Source organism: Hetaerina americana, unplaced genomic scaffold (genome assembly GCF_022747635.1).
Source record: "Hetaerina americana unplaced genomic scaffold, ioHetAmer1.1.p SCAF_2, whole genome shotgun sequence".
Taxonomy (NCBI): Eukaryota; Metazoa; Arthropoda; class Insecta; order Odonata; family Calopterygidae; genus Hetaerina; species Hetaerina americana.
In genome coordinates this window covers 91,572,309-91,591,431 of record NW_027286763.1, presented here as the reverse complement: position 1 = coordinate 91,591,431, position 19,123 = coordinate 91,572,309, and positions in this window count along the sequence as shown.

Genomic DNA, 19,123 nt, shown 5'->3' with positions numbered 1-19,123 from the left:
AGCGGAACTCGGTCACTTCGCCTACATGGCCCCATTTTCTTTAATGAGCGGAACAGAAAACTGTCGCATCCCTTCACTTAGTTGACCATATCTTCAAAAGCATTTGTCTGTTGACCTTCGAATGCGATTTGACCTTCCGCTGTACGTTATAACAAGTGGAACGCTTAAATACTTTCTCATGTTTGAACCAATGTACATACACGTATATTATGTTGGCGAATAAATATTTCTGAAATTACTAACTACATGTGTGTATAAAATTTGTATTTTTACAAAAGTTCGCAGCCGTTATATGAGTTACTTTTTCAAAAAAAGAAGTGATCGAACAGATTTTTTATAGTTAAATTTAGCATGAAATGTAATGACCGTCCGCTCAGTTTAATTGTAATTAATATTCTTTTAAAATGCGTCTGATTTGCTTTAGTTCGTCTCTTATATTATGTGAGGGAAATTTATGTAGCATGAATGAGGAATTTGCATTGTAATTTAAAACCAGAAGACAGGAGAGGAGTAATTTATATTATTTTTACTTACATTTGTCTTCCATTTTCTAAAAGTCATTTAATGAGGTACATTGAATGTTTAAACATATGCATGTTCTTGAAAAAGAAAAATTGAAGGATTTTATATTTTTCCTTATTTTTCATTCATATTAAAAAATATTCATTATTATACTATAAAAGTTTCTTATACTTATCGTTTTAATTATCATTTGACTTCATAGATTTTATCATGGTTTATGAGAAATAGCAATTGAAAGAAAGAGCATGCTCGGCTAAAACGTGTTACGTTGCTGTGTATGGAAATTGCGTTGGACCTAAACTCACTGAGTCCAGCATGACTGCTAAACTGGCCTTGGGAATTCATTCAAAATACTCTAAATAAGGATCAAAATTGTTACGAGATGCGGGGAAGCTTATAAAGAATTGCAACATGTGCAATGGTGGGAAGGTATGCCATGTGGGAGAGAAAGTGACATAAAGTAAACGAATACGAGAATGAGCAAAGGCAATGTCAGGGTCTATTAAGGTAAAGTAAAGAATGAGAAGCCATTCTGGTGCGGCTCCGACTTCCCCTGTTATTTTTTTCCCTTGACCAATAATAAAAAAGATGTTGATTTAAGGGGAATAGCTGTCTTCTCGAGCCTAGGGGGGTCCGGCAAATGGGGGCCTTAAATGGTTAAAATGAGCGGAAAAAGATTATTCCGAGAGGGGATCTTTCACCGACGGCCTCCCCACCGCTGAACACTTGAAGCTTTGAATAACTATGGAGATGCCGCCGAAAAAAAATATGGTGAGGGGGATATTTTCAGGAAAGCTGGCTGACCAGGGGTGAGTAGGAATGTGACCGTTTACGCTGGCAGGTTCCAGGTTTAAGGGATGGACACTAGACCGTAGCGGATGAGGGAATGGTCACCCTATACATGACCAGCTGAACGTCTTATTCATTTTTGCGAGACATTTTAGGTTTTGAAAATTTAAATATTAATGGAATTGTAACGCTATCATGGGAAAGATAGACAATTGCAATGGATAGTAAATTAATTTTCAGCCTATAGAACAGGAGGGTTGCGGTTTTTCAACTTTGTAATATCCGATCCCTCATAAAACATTAGCAAATATCGTTATTTTGATCCCACTTTCATAAGTATAATTCAGCCTTAAGGGACAAAAAGCAGCTTTCGTGATATTTTTTAGCGAGATTTCCTTCTCCCATTCTTAAATTAAACATTACTATTGCCGAAATTGTTAAGCTCATTTCTATAAGAGAAGAGAATATTCTCTCAGCAACATCAGTCACTTGGCGAGTTCAAAATGTTGAACTATTTTTGCGCTTCACAGTCGGAGCTTAATTGAAACAATTTTAAGCATCGGAAAAATCTCCATCTATGAAATGAATTATCGGACACGATGTTACGTGAATCAAACTAATGGTTCCAAAGTAAACCTTGTCCAATGTTATCGTGAGGGTAGAAATAAACTTTGGAAGATTTCATAAAAAGTTTTAAAATGATAGAATCGGTAATAAAACATAGATGACACCTTCAGGTGTCTACTACATGAAGTTACACAAAGACCACAAAGTTAAACCTGAAACAATTAATTAAATCTAGTATCTGAAGACTCCATCTGAGATACTTATTTTTCCGTCTTAAACTGTTTTGTGAAACGTGCAAAGTTTTTATTTTAAAATTTTACTTTTCTATTTAAATTATTTTACCGATGAATTTCAGTGTTTGCTTCGTTATTACGGTTAGATATGTTTGTCATTTAGCGAGTATTGCCTTTTATCCAACCATAATAATTTCTTTAAAAATCCCCTTGCCATTAATTTAGACCTAATTTGAGGTTCGTATGGTTCACCTAATATGCATGCATCACGCGACCCGAATTTGAAAAGCAATTGTATTTTCTATACACCTCGCTCCGGTCTTTTAGTTTCTCAAAGCAACTTTATGTGTATTTGCTCTCCATGACTCTACCTGGCAATTGCACCTATTGTGAGAATAAATATGCTTTCCGTATCTTTGAAGTAACTATGCGGTATTTTATTTACCATGATGCTGGTAAAGTAATTACCAATTATCTTACTCAAGTAGTTCGGCTGCAGTAGAGAAACAACCGTAAATTTAATAATTTTCATTTGATCGGCCTCTTTTACTTTGGTTCTGGCTGATATACTACATAGCCATATTATATGACTGTAAAATATCCCTCTTATTAGCCTAGCGAGTACTTAGATAATATTCTTCCCCCTCTACCAAACCGTGCACCAACATTACTTTTCCTTAATAGGCTATTTGTCGCACTCACGTGACGCGTAATCCTATTCTTCTTTCTTCACTCTCCCAGAACATTATTTTATAGCTTTTTGGGTTTAGTTAAAAGGTTTTATCATTTTAACTGAACTGAGCAAGTGAATATAAATCCTCGTGAATCGAATAAGCTCCTAAATAATTATCATCCTGTTGCCATATAACCGTCCATTTTTCAACGTCTTTTAGAATCACCAGCAAATATTTTCCTTTGGTGTCGACATTTTCGTGAAATAAATAGTCATCGATTAGCTGAAAATAGTACATTTTTACACTCTTTCAGGCAGTAATGTTATCACCACTCTTTCAAGTTAGCTGCATGGGCAATTGTCGCTGTGCAGCTGCTTATTCTTCATGGTCGGGTTTATTCATTTCATTTTGAATGCCCAATTATAGCAATCTTTCCAGTATATATTTGAATGGGTTCAAACCATAGCTCAGTATAATATAACTTTCTAGGATGAAACTTGTATTTTACGCGCTGTTTTTTTACTATGCTTCAACTATTAAGATTGTATCAACCAAGTAAATTGTCGGTATCTTGAATTTAGAAATTTTTCTTGAGGGCTTGAATCCAAATTTTAGTAAATTGAATATGCGTATTCTATTGATGTAAGTGATTGAGGGGAAAGCATTAGGAAAGTGAGGAGTGGGTAGGAATAGGATAGGCACGTTGGAAGGAATGGATGGAGGGAGGAAGAAGGCGAAATTGAGGAAGGATTTATTGTATTGTTCGATGTCAGGTTATTTTGTTAGGAGAAACAAGGAAATGTATTATTTTACCGTTATGTAGTCTTCTGTGCATTCAAACCTTACCTAAAAAAATTAGAATGCTGATATTTATTCCAATCATTTAAGTTGGAATGAATGTATAATTATAATTATTTTACGAGCCTTTACTAATTTCAGTTAATTACTTTTTGATTTTAACATTGTTGTAAAAAATAAAAAGCGATTCCTTCTTCAGATGTCACGATCATTCCGAAAGCTTAACAGTTTCACTTTTAGTAAAACACCAGAGTATAAATACCATAATTTGGGTAATTTACAACCTAATTTATGTAATTCATCTTTCCTATATTTGTGCCTTCAGACCATGTTTTTTGATGAAGAAAGCAATATATTCTCTCATTGAAATATGGAATCAGTTTTCAATTGATACAATTAACTGTACTTAACATAACCGAAGGACTGTTTAATAGATAGCCTATTTTTAAATTCTTTACTAATATTCAATCTTTCAGGATTAAGCTAAAATTAATAGAATATTATAATTGGCCAGTCGAAATCTATGCCTAAAACCCAGAAATTAATTAGAAAAATATAGCTAACTAATGTGAGCGACAAAAGATTGTCGTTGCAATGTTTATTTAAGTATAATAAGTTTTCGGTTTCGGAAAAATTACTTTAGTTTTCATTCACGTCATCAGATCTGTAACTTCATATTTTCCACACTCCTTTATTCTTATCATCGTCGTCGGCTCGGCCATTAGCACTCTTAACACATCTATTCCTAGCCCACGTCCATTTCTCTTAGTGTTATCCTCCTGCTGGTGCTCTCTTCTTCTCTTGCGTGGCTTTCGAAGTCGGACTCCTTTACTCAGAGGCTGGGGTGAAAGCAGCCATTCTCCCACTCCCGCAGTATCCCTTCAACATTCTTCGTCCGCAGGAATTATGAAAGCCACGGACGGTCATGAAAGAGGGAGGACCATTCTTTGCCCTTTGAAAAGCCACCGCAAAAGTCCGCCTTCCACATCCCTAATGCCTTCCAACCTCCCGTCGCCCTTCCTCTCTTTTTCTCACTGCAGTTTAATGCCCCCTTCCCTCCTCCCTTGTGCGCACCCTCCCAGCATCCTTTCATAAGCCCTAACTCAGGGCTGCCCACTTCACGTCCAGCGCACTGCCGTCCCTCTCCTTCCACCCTCCACCGTCCGGAGCGTCGTCCGCCTCTCCTCCTTTTCCACCTCGTCCGCACACTTCATCTTGCCCGCCACCTGATTCGCATCCAAGAGAATGAAGAGGAAGGAAGAATGGATTGCCTTTTTCATGAGAATGGATGAAACCTCCTTCCCCCGCCCTCCCCATGCTTCGCGAGTTTCTTGTGCACCGCCACTGACTCCCTCGATTTTTCGAGTGACCAGGAATCGATTTTTCCCGTGCCCTCTCCCGTTCGTCTCTCTCTGCCTCCGCCGTCTACAGCCGTCCGCCCACCTTTCCCCTATTTCTTTGTAGTTTCTTATTTTTGCTCTCTTTCTCGTGTCAGACGCGGGAAGTTTCTCCTTTTCCTTTATAGGAAGTCTCGTCTCCCAAACAAAATGTTGGTTGTGAGTTGTTTGATTGTAACGAATTTATTTTTTGTCTCGCTCCACTGTTTAGCATTCAACTTTGGTGCATTGTTAATGTAATTCTAATGATTATATTGTCATACTAATTACTCATCCAATGTACTTCGTCTATTATTTTATTGAGTGCTATAAAATAATTTTTTAAGTATTATTAGTTACCTCTTGTCATTGAATTTTATTGCAATTATTTGTTCTGTTTGCATCATGTAATTTAACACAAGTAATAGCTCCGCTGGAGTAAAAAACAAACTTCAGGCAACATAAAACAATTACTAAGAACCATGAAGTTAGTTTCACTGTGGGGGAATAGTTTAAAATAGGACCTCATTGGGTTAGATTGGCAGATAGATACCATTGTAATAACCTATAACCAGTAGAAGGACATAGGAAGAGAAAAACCAAATTGGTTTCTGAAGCCATAAATATTGCAAAAGTCATGCTTTCCACCTTGAGTTCTTCTATAATTTTACCACCTCGGTAAAATATATATCAAGATGACAATATTCTTTTTTTGTTTTAAACCTAAGTTTATTGTGTTCACTTGCATGTCAACTCATTTGTTCAAAAATGAACTGTAAGCATTGAAATTCATTGAGACAAAAATAAATTGAGCAACTCTGTTTAACCCAATGGATACATGCACTTGATCAGTGATAGCCCCAATACATTTCATCTTAAAACCCGAAGACATTTTCAACAATTATCGCTACTAAATTACTGGGAATGAACAATATCAGGATTGATTTGTCTTTTTTCATTGATTAAATAACTATGGTACAAAAATATTGGCCTTTCTTCACAAAATATAGTTAATGAGGTGGTTAATGGACTGATATTTAATTACCAGTCGTAATTTTTAGATTTAAAAAGGAAATTGGTTCCTTGTTGGTTCTAACAAATCAATTTCACCACTTTACGCATGAATCTTTTTACCTTTGTTGAACTTGTAATGACTATCGTATCTGCCCAGATAAATCTTCAATCCACTTAATCTTCAATCCATTCAACAGTTACTTGATTTCAAGTTTGTGAAGAAACCTCAAAACCTTAGACTTATTTTTAAGCTTTTCTTATTCTATTTCATTATTTATATTTTCTAGATAATTTGTCATTTTCTGCATTAAGTTCGTAATTATAAATTTTATCCCGAGTCCGTGCAGGTGCTCCTTTAGTTGCACTTATGAGGAAGGAAAAAAAAACAAAATTTGTCTTCTAGGTGGCTTGCAAATTCAACCTTCACAAACCATTTCAAATTGCGCCTCACTTTAAAAGGTAGAGGTCATTCCTAGCCTTTCCATTCCATCCCCTTCCGTTTTCAATCTCTCGTCCTTCCTCATATCATTTTCTTTCCAGAGTCAAACTCTGAAATCATTTCGTTTTGCTTCCTTAATCGACCTCCTCTTTCCTCTTTCTCACGTTTTTCTCGCCGTCTAAAGCTTTAGAGAGTGGGCTCATCTCCCGAAACACCGACACTCTTGGCGTTCTCTTCAATTGTCCGAGGCACGCAAATAGACCCAGGTTTTTGAGCACAAAAAGGACGGAGGTCAGAGTCGTTCGGAGAAGAGCGAAACTTTGAAAATCACCTCGGTAAAACGGTCATTTCTTTACAAACGGTGACTACGCATTTTTGCCAAACAAGCAACTCGCCTTATTTTCGCACGTCCTCTTCTCTCATTCTCTGCCCCTTCCCTTCTTCATCCAAGATCTGTAGGGCGGTTTTTTTCTCATATCCTCCAAATCTCGTTTCCTTGTCTCTTCTCACTTCTTACTTTTCATTATCATGCGCACTTACTCCAGCGCTTTCCCGAGATCTTAATAAAGCTCATCCTGTTCCACGATTTATTGTGTCTCTGAAATTGAATTTGGTGTTAATTTCTCCATAGCTTTGTGCGTGTGCGTCCCGGGATTCTGATTACAGAAGAAAATTCTTGAATGGCTGTGTAGTTTTACTGACATACCCTCTGATGACTTGGCATAGTACCTCGACTGCAATATGAACAATTTTATTTAAAGGTCTAACAGGTCTAAATGATAATTTTATTTTTTAGATTGAATTATTCATTGAATTTTTCAATTATAAAATCCTATATCTACGCTATTTTTAAATTCATTATAATTCCATTTTAATCTATTTATGGTGTAGAGAACGATGGCCAAAATATATATGTGAAATCATTAAATTAAGTGATTATTGTAGAAAAAGATTATGTTTATTTAATGAGAGCATTATTATATAGAAACGAAGTTGTAAGCTGGATCATAACTTGTGGGTTACAGCTTATATTTTAGCTCTATGGGTAAAACTTCTTTATAATATTTTAATAGGGCTGTAATAGATTAGTCATATTACTGCAATGTTAGATGGTAACGGAGAAGTTATCCAAGGGATATTTCTGTTGATGATTCTACCTCTAATACGTTGGCCATAACAAGTTTGTATGTATTTTCTAATGGCGTAACACCTGAAGTATTCCACTGTTAATCCTTGCGGGTGTGTGGACATTCATATATTTCTTTCAAATAATATCCAAATATCAAATAGGTGCCTAAAGAGTGCCTTTAATGATTAGTCCGTCAGATTAACCTCATAATTTTGAGAGTGAAATATGAAAGATCGCTGGGGAAACCTCAGAGGACAATATTATGTATCTACGAGACTTCCTTTGAATTTTTCACATTGCAATCTTTGCGGAAATCGAAATTTTCCACATATTTTTTATCATTTTAAAAGGAAATTTCACTAGACTTGAGTTCTTGAATCCTTCCTTACTTACTCTTGTGTTTATTTAAATTTGAACTACTCAAGTCATGAAACTCTATTCCGCTTTGCTCAAACCAGCTTTGCCCTGGTCCCGTTGCCGTTCCGTCTTTCTGACACGTCCCTTGCCCAGTGCGTCCAGCGTTCTCTTCTTCCGAAATGGCCCTTCCCTCCTGACATCCCCCGCCCTGCCGTCTATTTCCGATGGATGGGGGAGGTCATTGTTGCGCAGTCTTTAGTCCCGCTACGCCTCCTCTTTTTCCACCACACTTCTGTCCACCACCCCCTTGCCTACGTCACACACCCTCTCTTTGACCAATTCTTTTTTCTTGCGTCTCATCCCCCACCCTCCCCTTCGTGCCTTTGGCCCGTCACATATTCCCCTCTGACTCACTCTCACACGTATAATTTGCCACTCTTTCCTCTCACTCCAGTTCCCCTTACTCCCCTAGCAACGCTATCCTTGCCCCTCTTTCCTATCCTTTCCCCTCCCCTTCTCATGTGACCCTTGTCCGAAAAAGAACTCGGGGCGTTGCCCACTATTTCGTCAGGGTCGGGATTTTTGCACGTGGTCACTAAAAACGGTCAAGGGATAGAATAAACACGAGCTCGCCGCATTTCCATTTCCCGTGCCCTTTTTTCCCCGCTCCTGGGAAGTTTCAGTGACCTCCGCTCCCCCTTCAAAAGACGTTGTTGCATTCGAAATTCTGCACGGTCATATCGCTTTCTTCAAGCGGCCACATCTCTCATGGTTTGCGGATTCACCGTGAAATCCGAGGGAGTACAATGTCCTTTCAGTAATCAATCTCGGTCTCGGCGCTGACCGGTAGTAATTGATGTTTGCGTGGAAGGACGCGCATTTCAAGTTCAGTGTTTATTCTGGTGAGGAAATAAGAGAGACGACTCTTCTCAGAAGTGCTATTACTTTCCATGAAAGAGTGGGAAACAAATATTAATTTTGTCTCAGCAACGTTCATTTTAAAACGTATTTTTTCATTGAATTGGGAGCGTAGAGATGGAAATACCTTCTCTATCTCGGAGCACGGTGCACATTTTCCTCACTCTAGGGTAATTCTCTCCTGGTCCACTTTCCCAAGACTTACTTCATACCTTTTTAGCGGATAGCGGGTGTTTATGTAGATGTAGATGGATGCCTACCATACCGTTCCGAAGTCGGCGGCCTGGGTGTCCTGACCGATTCCCCCTAATATTACAGCCTTAGCTGTCACACTAATTTTTCTACTCAAATGCCGTTGGTCCCACTCTACGTTCTAATATTTTTGCTAGGACTTCCTCGATATTCTGCTAACATATTTACTAGAAAAACTTCGTCGATTACAACTTCATGTAGCCGTGATAACCACGTGAAATTTTAACCTGCCGGAAGAATAGTAAAATCGAATAAATTTATCAGACAAATTGACCGTGCCTTATTGAAATTCTTTCCTACTCTTGTAATTGGCCCTCACAGGAAAATTTCCCGTTTCAATTTTTTGAGTTTTCCTCTTATCCTATTTTTTCATGAACTAATTACCTTGAAATAACTTCCTTGCATTCTCTTGGACGAAGCAAAATGCGAGACAGTTTAATTAAGAACTATCATAATGTACAAAAAATTAATTTGTTTCATTATCAATTCAAAGTTAATGGATATGCGGTACACGTTTCTTTGATTTGACAGCAGTACTTTGTCTGAGTCAGCTATATCAAGTTGAAACAGGTTCAGTTCACCTACGCCTAATTCTAATACGCTTAATACTAAGAAACGCTCTCCGCGATGGTGTTTCTTCACATTGAGGAACAGGAAAAAGCCATATTGAGCTAGATTCAAACCATGAGGATAATGAGGAATATTGACTTTCACAAGATACTATTCTGCTACTGCCTTAGTGAATTGCGGACGGGCATAGTCATGATGTAGCATCCAGCCTGCAATTTTTATGGTCTTAGAGATTTTTCTGTACAATCCAATAGTACACTCGAATCATATTATTGTCTGTGTTTGTACTGGTACGAAATTTTCTTATATCATTATCTAAAATTTGAGAAATTTTATGAACATAACTTTCCTAGAAGAATTTGGCGTCTCTGTGACAATTGGCCTTTTTTTTGGTGGAGATACGTGAAAATTCCACACAGGACTTTTCTTTTTGGTCCTAGGATCGAAGTAATCCATCAGAGCTTCATCTGAAGTAATAGCTTTAGAAATAAACACCTAATTTCTGTAAAAAATTACCTTCAGCTACGAACAAACCTGAAAGCTAATGTTGATCGGGTATGAACAGTTTCAGAGCCCACCGTACGAACACATCTACGAGAAATGTGAAGTTTTTCTGTTACAAACGTTTGGGTGGCACACCAGAAAGTTTTCAATATTTCTGAACTTGTTCCTATCGTTATTCAATGATCTTATCTCACAATGACCGCAGCATTGTTAATGTTTTCTTCTGTAAGGGCAGTAATCAGAACTCTAGGTCTGGCTTCCTTCGAACTTGATTATCTTCCCCTCTTAAGCATGAAAAAACCATCTTCTCGCTGCACCATAGTGGATAACATATTTGCGCTCTCCAAAAGACTCATTTCTCAAAATGAAGGCCTGTAATGATGATTTGTTCTGGCGAAAGTAAAATTTCAATGCTGTGTATTGGTCGTCGAGTGTTATCTCCATCGTTGCCGTAGGTTAACTGAAAATGTTTCAACTTGAAACGGCTGCTACTGAAGCAATACAGGGGTCTTATCGATGAATCATGCACCACGCATACATTAAATACTACTATAACGATATAAGATAAGATTAAATGAATGCACGACATGTATTACTTATTTATTTATTTAGCATTAGTCCGAAAACAGCACTTTGACCTAAATATTGGACTTTAAACTTTGATGTAACAATATGACAATTACATACACCCAAGGCCTAGGTGGAGGAAAAACCACCCAGGCGGGAGTCATATCCGCGACCTCTGAGTTGGCAGACGAGAATGTTCGCCGGGGCCGGCGATTACATTTGAATGCAAAATTTACTGTTTTATGTGTTAAATATCTCTCATAATTGTGGATATTAATTTACTAAAGTAGTGCCGGAAACTGCAATTCATCAAATTTCTGATATAATTTAAAAGATAATTATCCTTTTTCCACCCCGATGTGTAAACTCAGAATTTAGAAAAAGTGCTCATTAAATCTACCTATGTGGGATTAGGATGGAAAATATAATTCACTGATATTTTCAATTTTGAAAGCGTTCCTTCGAATGCCGTAGCCTTTCTTTAAAATCTGACTCAAGAAATTCAATTACAAGGTTATTTAACGTTGGATCCTATTGTCAGGAGCACACGTTTAGTTAATTCTTTTCTGGTCTTCTTTCGAGGAAAGGGCGAAGATTTACCTTGATTCTGAAAGTATTTTATTCATTTTAACACCCGTTTTAAATTCACCATCATTATTCGTGGTGACAGGGGCAAATTGAAGTCTTCTTACCCCTAATGAATACAGCGTTAGAGATTGCTGATTTCGAGTTACTTGAATTAAGTACGCTTCATCGTTTCATTATTCACTGCAATGCAATTCACGCCCTAGCCCCGTGCGGTGGTGAGTGACAAAGACCTCGAGAGGCCAGTCTCGCTGTTGGGTGCTTGATTGCACATGGCTCACGTTTAATGCCCCTTTAACCCTTGGCCTTCAACCCTTTCAAGAGAGACTAGCGGCGCTTGGAATTCCCTGTAGGTACGCACGCTTGTACAACTACGAGTCGCGAACCGCGCGGAAACGATCTTGTGGAGGCTAGCAGGTCTCCCAAAGTAGACGGCCGACTGGACCCGGCAGCGACTGCGTGCGGGGGTGGAAGCCAGAGGATGGAGGGTCGCCGCGGGGAAAGGGGAAATACGAGAGGGCTATCTATCGTTGCTGCGATTTATTTGTTGCGGGTGCTGTGTAGGACATCTCATGTGCCGGCAGGGAGGGAAGGATGGTGGAGGAGAAATCGCGCCACATTCATGTGAGTGGAGATCTCTGTTAGCGGTTCACTGCCGAGATGGGACATAGAAGAGAGAGAGAGAGAGGTCTGGGGTTGAAAAAGCCGCGGCATACGCACGCATTTGAGTCCTCTCTATCTCTCTCTCCCTTGTCGAGGTCAGAAGGTTGCGAGATTGACATTTAAAGCGAGTCTAGGAACGGGAAAGATATTCATCTTGAACCGTTAGGTACCTTCGAAAAATATTTCGAATAGAAATGTTCTCAGTTCAAAGAAGCTTTCCATATTCATTTAAAATGTTTGTCCACTAGAGACAAATTCCTATCAGGGGTTTTATCTTGTGAGTATAAAAGATATGACGCGTTGTTTCCTCTCTTCTATTCGGCCATGGAAAATCTCTCTTAAAATAAGACAACATTAAATGCGGGTCATGGATGCTATATATTGGTCACTTATAGCCACCTTTTTTCCACTGCTAGAATTTTTTATTTCTGCATTCTAGTTAAATATTTATTAATATGTAATATTTTTCAAGATATTTATCATTACTTACGATATCCATTAACGGGATTGTACATGAAACTGTGTGCATGTGAAATTTTGACTTAAACTAACCATTTTTGTCAACAGTTAGAATGCCTTGGTTTGCAGAACCAAGTGCTTCTTCTACTTATCAAATGAAATTAATGCTGCTTGAACACATTTAGATACCTTAAATAATGTTTTCCTTGAATTATATATATAATATAATTCATTTTTAGTGACCACTTTTTAATGGAATAAATGAAAATCTCCAAAAATTTAAGTGTCCAATGATATTTCAAAGATTTTTTTGAGTGCTGAAATTTATGTACAGTTGCGTTTTATTGTTTTTTTTAATTAAATATTTCATTTTTCAATGGATACATTCGTTATAACGAGGCTACAACATATGAAGTTGAGGAATTCAGTATCATTCCAACATTTTTGCACATGTAACATTCAGGATTACTTTTACGATGACTTATAATCTAGTAAGTTATCGCAGAAATAACGTTTTTTCACTAAATAGGCTTGAGTGACAGTTGTCATCCAATATTAATATTTTATCGGCTCCTTTCTTTCAAATTCCGCGTAAATTTTGTTGTCCATTCAAGGTTCCTAGTTTATGTCGTAATTTTGCCTCTCTTGCATGATTCTGTTGAATTTGTTCCACCGTTTGCTTCATAACATTCTAAATCTTATGGTGCACCCAATTTATCCGTTTCCATTTTTGTCGGGTATTCCGAGGTACTTCCGTACCATCTTCTTTTATTTTGGCCATGTGCTTAAAATTACATAGTCTCCGATATTACACTTAGGAAAATTTCAGTGTTCTTTGAATCATTTTTATAAAAATTTATGTGTCTAATCAACATAGTGCTGAATCCATAAATGTTAGCATAGGCTGAACTTATTTGTTTACAGGCCAGTTCTTAACGCAATCATGGTCTCTTTGTCGTATCGTCTTCTTTACTTGATTTTGATTTTTACTTCTATTATTGGTCATATTTTTTCTTAGATGAAAGAATACTTTCTTGTTTTAGATTTACGTTATTATGTCAGCCTTTAGATACTTCCCGCTACCCATCTCTTTTCACGCTTTATATTTCATTGCATTTTGGAATTACTTGCTTCATTTTAAAAAGGAATTCAGTAATTTTATTTTTTGTGATTGAAACGAATTTTTTCTTATATTCTATTTCTTTTCTATATTTCTTTGATTTTTAACGCTTGTTTCATTTATTGCTTTTCGTTAATACTTTTTTTTAAATATTTATAGTTCGATGTTACATCATTGGCTTACTCCTTGATAATTTGGGTGTTCATTTGTCCACTTTCTTTTTTGCAGCCATAATTATTATAAAGACTTCATTTGTTCCGATCCAAAATATCAGAAGCATTAATAAACGACAGCGGCACCAGGTTGTTTTTTGGCTTGATCATAGTCAGAGTTTTGAATACTTGGCATGCCTCTATTCTGGAATTCTTTGAACGTTTCAGGGCTGTGGTGTCGACCATTTGATGAGAAAGGAATATTTTCTCCATACAAGCTAGCGTTATTCATTTTCAAGGCATTGTAATGGGTCGAAATTTTAGCCACCGGTCAAAAAATACGGTTTCAAATCTGAATTAATTCCATGTACCTCACCATCTGAATATAGAGTGAATGATTTTCTAGGTGCAGGCTATTTTTATAAAACTGCAAGAACTACACTCCTCTTCCCAGCATTTGAATAGTTCACATGCAATAGTATTGATAAGAGTATGATGAAGCGCATGGTAATAGGAGGAAAAGGAGAATGGGTCAATATCTGTTTGAAAGAAGAGACGATTGAGCATGCAGAAAGGCGCAAAAACCTATGAAGTGTTATCAGTAAAGAGAATTGGCTTTAAATGAAAGAGAAGGTTAACTTATGCACTATTAAATAAAATTATAAGGTAAGGATTTGGAGAGATATTGAGTATAGTGTAATAAATAAATAGTGTAATAATGTAAAGTAGTGAAAGATGAACGCTCAGGAAGAAAGACGAAAGTTTATAAGAAACGTTTGAGATGAGGAAATGGCGAAAAATGGGATAGAGATGGGAGGACAACCTGGAAAAGAATTGAAAATATTTGAGAAACGGTAATGTGTGGATCTGTTCAAAGACAGAAGTACAATTGATTGACATTAGTAAATTTCATCAATAGATGAAATCTACCCTTACCTATAAAATCTACTCCTCCCCAAAATTCTTTTGCTAGAAGATTTGTTAGGTATGGAAAATAAAATTTGGATTTTTAATACGACCAATGAAAACCACCAGATCGCAGACCAGATTCACCAGATCGCCAGTTGTATAATATATTTGATTGTATTTATGTTTATATACACAGTCTTCTTTATATCCCATATTTTATTCCAAAAAGGCAATGTTGGGTCATTGTATTTCAATTTTGCAAGCATATGTGCACATATGGTCTTCTTCACATGCGTAACCATTTAAATTGAAAAACACGAATTCCAGTGATAGGTATATTGTAAAAGAGTATCTAAATGTTAATTTAAGTTACATCAGCAGGTCAGTTATTTCTTACTTAAATACATTTTATCGATATCAAGGAATATATCAGAGTCATAAAAACATTGAAGTCATTGGATTTCGTTGAATTATAGGAGAAATTCATCGATAGAGAATCTTCAAATTCGCACTGTATACCAATTATTTTCTGTTTGAGGCAGCTACCATAAACGCTTTCGTAAGATATTTTGACAATTTCTCTTGCACCCTCTCATCTTTTATACATTCATGTGGACCAGGCACTAAACATAACAAGAATCCAGTCCCCCTCCACTTTAGACAGCCACCACTCATGTTTGTTGATTTGTTGTGTCCGCGAACAGATGTCTATGCTCGACTCTTTTGTGTATGCGTGTGCTTTTAAACGTGCCTCGTCCTCACAACTTGGAGCGGAGCTCGTCGAGAGTGCTGCGGGACGAAAGACGAACCCCTGGAGCGGCCAGTAGGGTTGAGATTTCCATTTTTTTCGAGCAGTACGAGGATGGGAGGGAGTAACGTGACGTAGTGAGGGGAAGAAAGGAGAGAAGGGAAGGTCGGGAGATGAGGGAGATAGGATAATACCTATAAGGGAAGTGGGAGGAGAAAACAAGAGTGGAGAGGGAGGCAGGAATAATGAGGGGAAGATGCGGTGGGAAAGATTAGTCTTTGGGGTGGGGTGGCGCTAGAGGTGGTTGGGGAATAGAGAGGGAGGGAATTAAGAGTCGGTCTGTTCGCACCATGAGCGAAAGCGAGCGCTATATCTCGGCTTTCGAATGAAGTCAAAGACTGAAGGAGTCTTTAACTCGTGGCTTTTAGCACGAGTGCCGCACGCTAATGAAACAGGTTGCATGTTAATTAGTGTCTCAGGCAAACTCGATAAGTCGAGGGTCTACCATGGGAGAAGTGTCTTAATCTTATAAAACGAGCACTGCTTCAATGAAAGCATGTGCTACGTGCTCTTTCCTGTAAATTGTAACAAATATCTTCGGTTTTTGCTCGCTCCTTCTAGGAAATGGTTTTATAGAACCAATTACAATATTTCCCCATTCCAGTCAGTCGGATTTCATTTTCAATTGCATCACATATGCAATATTATCAATTCAACCATAGGAAGGTTAACTCACCTCACAGCTTGACTTCTAATTATATACGCTCTATTTTAATCCGAGTTGATGCCACCAATATAAATTTTAGTTCATCCTTTTAATGATAAGCAATGAGTTTCATCGATGCTGACGATCATGTTTATTTAGAAAAACACTTTTATTCATATTTTATCCATTCGGTCAAAAATTAAATCATTTCAAATCATTGGCGATCAGTGAGAATTATGCGACTACGTAATGAGTTAAATGAACGCACTATACATTTATAGTATGTTTTTAAGGCGTCACTTTTTCGAAATATTTAATTCTCAATTTATGATATCTGATAATAGATATCGAATTATTCTGTTGTATTACTAAGTATCCTCTGTATGTAAGTTCAGCAACGAAAACGGCACATTTGCGATGCTTGGGTAAATTACATTTAGAAATCTGAGCGAATATTATTTTATTTTGAAAAACCATCGTCAAGCTTCATAAACTTTAGAACGCATCTGGTGCATCATCATTATGGCAGCATTTTTGATGTTAGGGATATTTGAAGGTTAGGGATGGCGTGACATTGGAAGGTCAGGGGAGGGCTTGAGGGAAGGGCGCCTGCGGTTTACGGGAAACGACGCGGGGGTCTGACGTCAGAGTGAGGCGACGGGGGCGGAAGGCCGAACGAGTAAATAGTTGGGAGGGAGCATTAGGGAGGAGATTTTTAGAGGCAAAGGGGTAGAGGGAGTGAGGGACCGTGGTGGAGCGATGGACCTTCTGGCGTCTGCAGCTAAAGGATATGAAACGAATGCTCTCTTACAGAATGGGGCGTGGGAGAAGATCCCATCTCTTCACCTACTTTTTTTAGATACTAGCACGCCAGTGAGGCGAAAAAGGGCGAAGAAAATCCTGTGGGATGAGGTGAAAAACGGGGGAAGGATGTGGTGTGTAAAAGGCCAAAGATGGTATTAAAGGCCCTAGTGCAAAAAAAATCGGGCCCTCTCTTGTCCACACGCATCCTGGGAGGAGAAAGTACACAAAACAATTTTGTTACCACCGAGTGGTGATTGACTGGGTGCCTGCGTGGAGAGCGTCTGGAGTCGTTTTTTTTCTGGGAATTCAAAGCGGGTCAGAGTGGATTTTTTTACGTGTGTCACTTAGACGAGTGCGTTCCTTTAAGTTTCGGGCACTATTTTCAATTATTCGGGTTAATATTTTGTGGCTCGTGCATAAATTAATCACTCGACCGAATTTTTCCTTTGCGTATCAGCACTAGACGCATAAATTCATGAAACACCAAGATAAAGTGCATTGCTCACAATAACTTTCTCTTAATCTCTCTCTGCATCGTATAAAAAGTTTAAAAATCAGTTTGAAGTAATGATTTTTCTCCGGTTCGTATTATCAATTTATGAATAAAATTATGATAACTCAGAGGGATATTTCGCGAAGTATATCAGTACTCTTCCGTGCAGGGCTCCACGAAATGTTTGTAGAAATATAGTTATTAATTCTAAAATAAAATATGATCTCCGATCAAGCCAGTGTTTTTGTTATATTATCTGCGCCTGTTATAGTAACTGGCATGAAATGCGTCCAATTCAAACGGGTCACCAATATGCTACGGACGCAGTTTCATTCTAGCTACCATTGAATCCTCGGTAGTGCTTAAACCTTTCGTGAGGCGTGGGTATGCATGCAAGAGAAGCCCACCATTACGAACTCGTGTCGTATCCCACACTCCTCCTCCCTGGGGCTGTTTAGAATGAGAAGGCATCGCCCGCAAGATTGATGGCGAACAAATCTTCACGCCGAGTGGCCATTCTCGGTCATTTCCTGTTCGAGTTGCTTGAGTGAACCACAAGTACGCTTCTCTGTCTCTCTTTATTTCTCTCTGTCTCTCTCCTTAAACCTGTCATCCGCGTGAGTACGGCACCGAACTGCGTTCCTCTAAACGCCGATCCAGTCAATGGTTCGCATGCTTCGTTAGAGATTGTCGGCAAAGCTAGAGGAAGCGAGCGGCCAAACCCTCCCTTTTTGCTCCCTTACCCGTTGCGCTTTCAACAAACTTTTTGCCAATATTTTCAGTCTTTCAACATTCATCGCGCTCGAGCATTATACAAATGTATGTAATAAATTTTATCGGCAGAGTAGAAGAATCTAACTAATGAGTGAATGTAATGGAAAAGCACGAAAGAGTTTTTAGATATTTTCGTGGAAAATTTCAATTTTTCATTTTTCATTGCCTGCCACTTTTTAGAGAGGATGAGAAAAGTATTCATTTTTTTAATATTTCGTGATTTACTAAAAGAGAGTAAGGAGATAGGGCGATAGCATATTCCGTTTTATTAAATTATTTCTTATAAATTTATTAATTGGTTTCCTTTAAATTTTACTTTTTCAATTTTTTCCGTTATCTTGAAGCACGTAAACAAAAGGATTCTTTAAAATTTTTAAATATTTCAAACGTTTCATTTGTTTTGGGGTTATGAATGTATTTTGCTAAGGATAATCAGCAGACCCGATTCCTATGGAAATTATTGATTCAAGAACATTTCTAAATAATCTTCACGTATTTTTTAGAGAAAATTATTAACTTGCAAGTTACTTCATATATTTTTAGATATTAAAAAGCTCAACTATATTTTGTTTTACGTGATCGAACATTCAGCATGTCATTTCAAGTGATGACTTCGATTGCGTTATTTAGAACTGCAGAAAGAAATAATTTTGTTTTATTCCTATTAATTGCAACTTTATTTATTTATACGGCTTAATGATTCATTAAGCCAATAAAAGGATGCCTATAAATTATAAAAAGCTGATTCTCATTGTCATTCAGATGAATGGATGGCTTATAAAACATTTTTACTTCAAATTAGGCACAATGAACACCGATAGTTAATGCATAATACATTATCTACATTTTTTTTCTTATTTACTAGTTTTTCGAGTGTTGAATTCAAAGCTTGGTTGTTCGTAAGGAAATTTACATTAGAGGTAAAAAATATAACATTCTTTTAGTTATAAATTATAATATCTTTTTATATGAAGTTTATTAATTTATCTTGCTACGCTCAG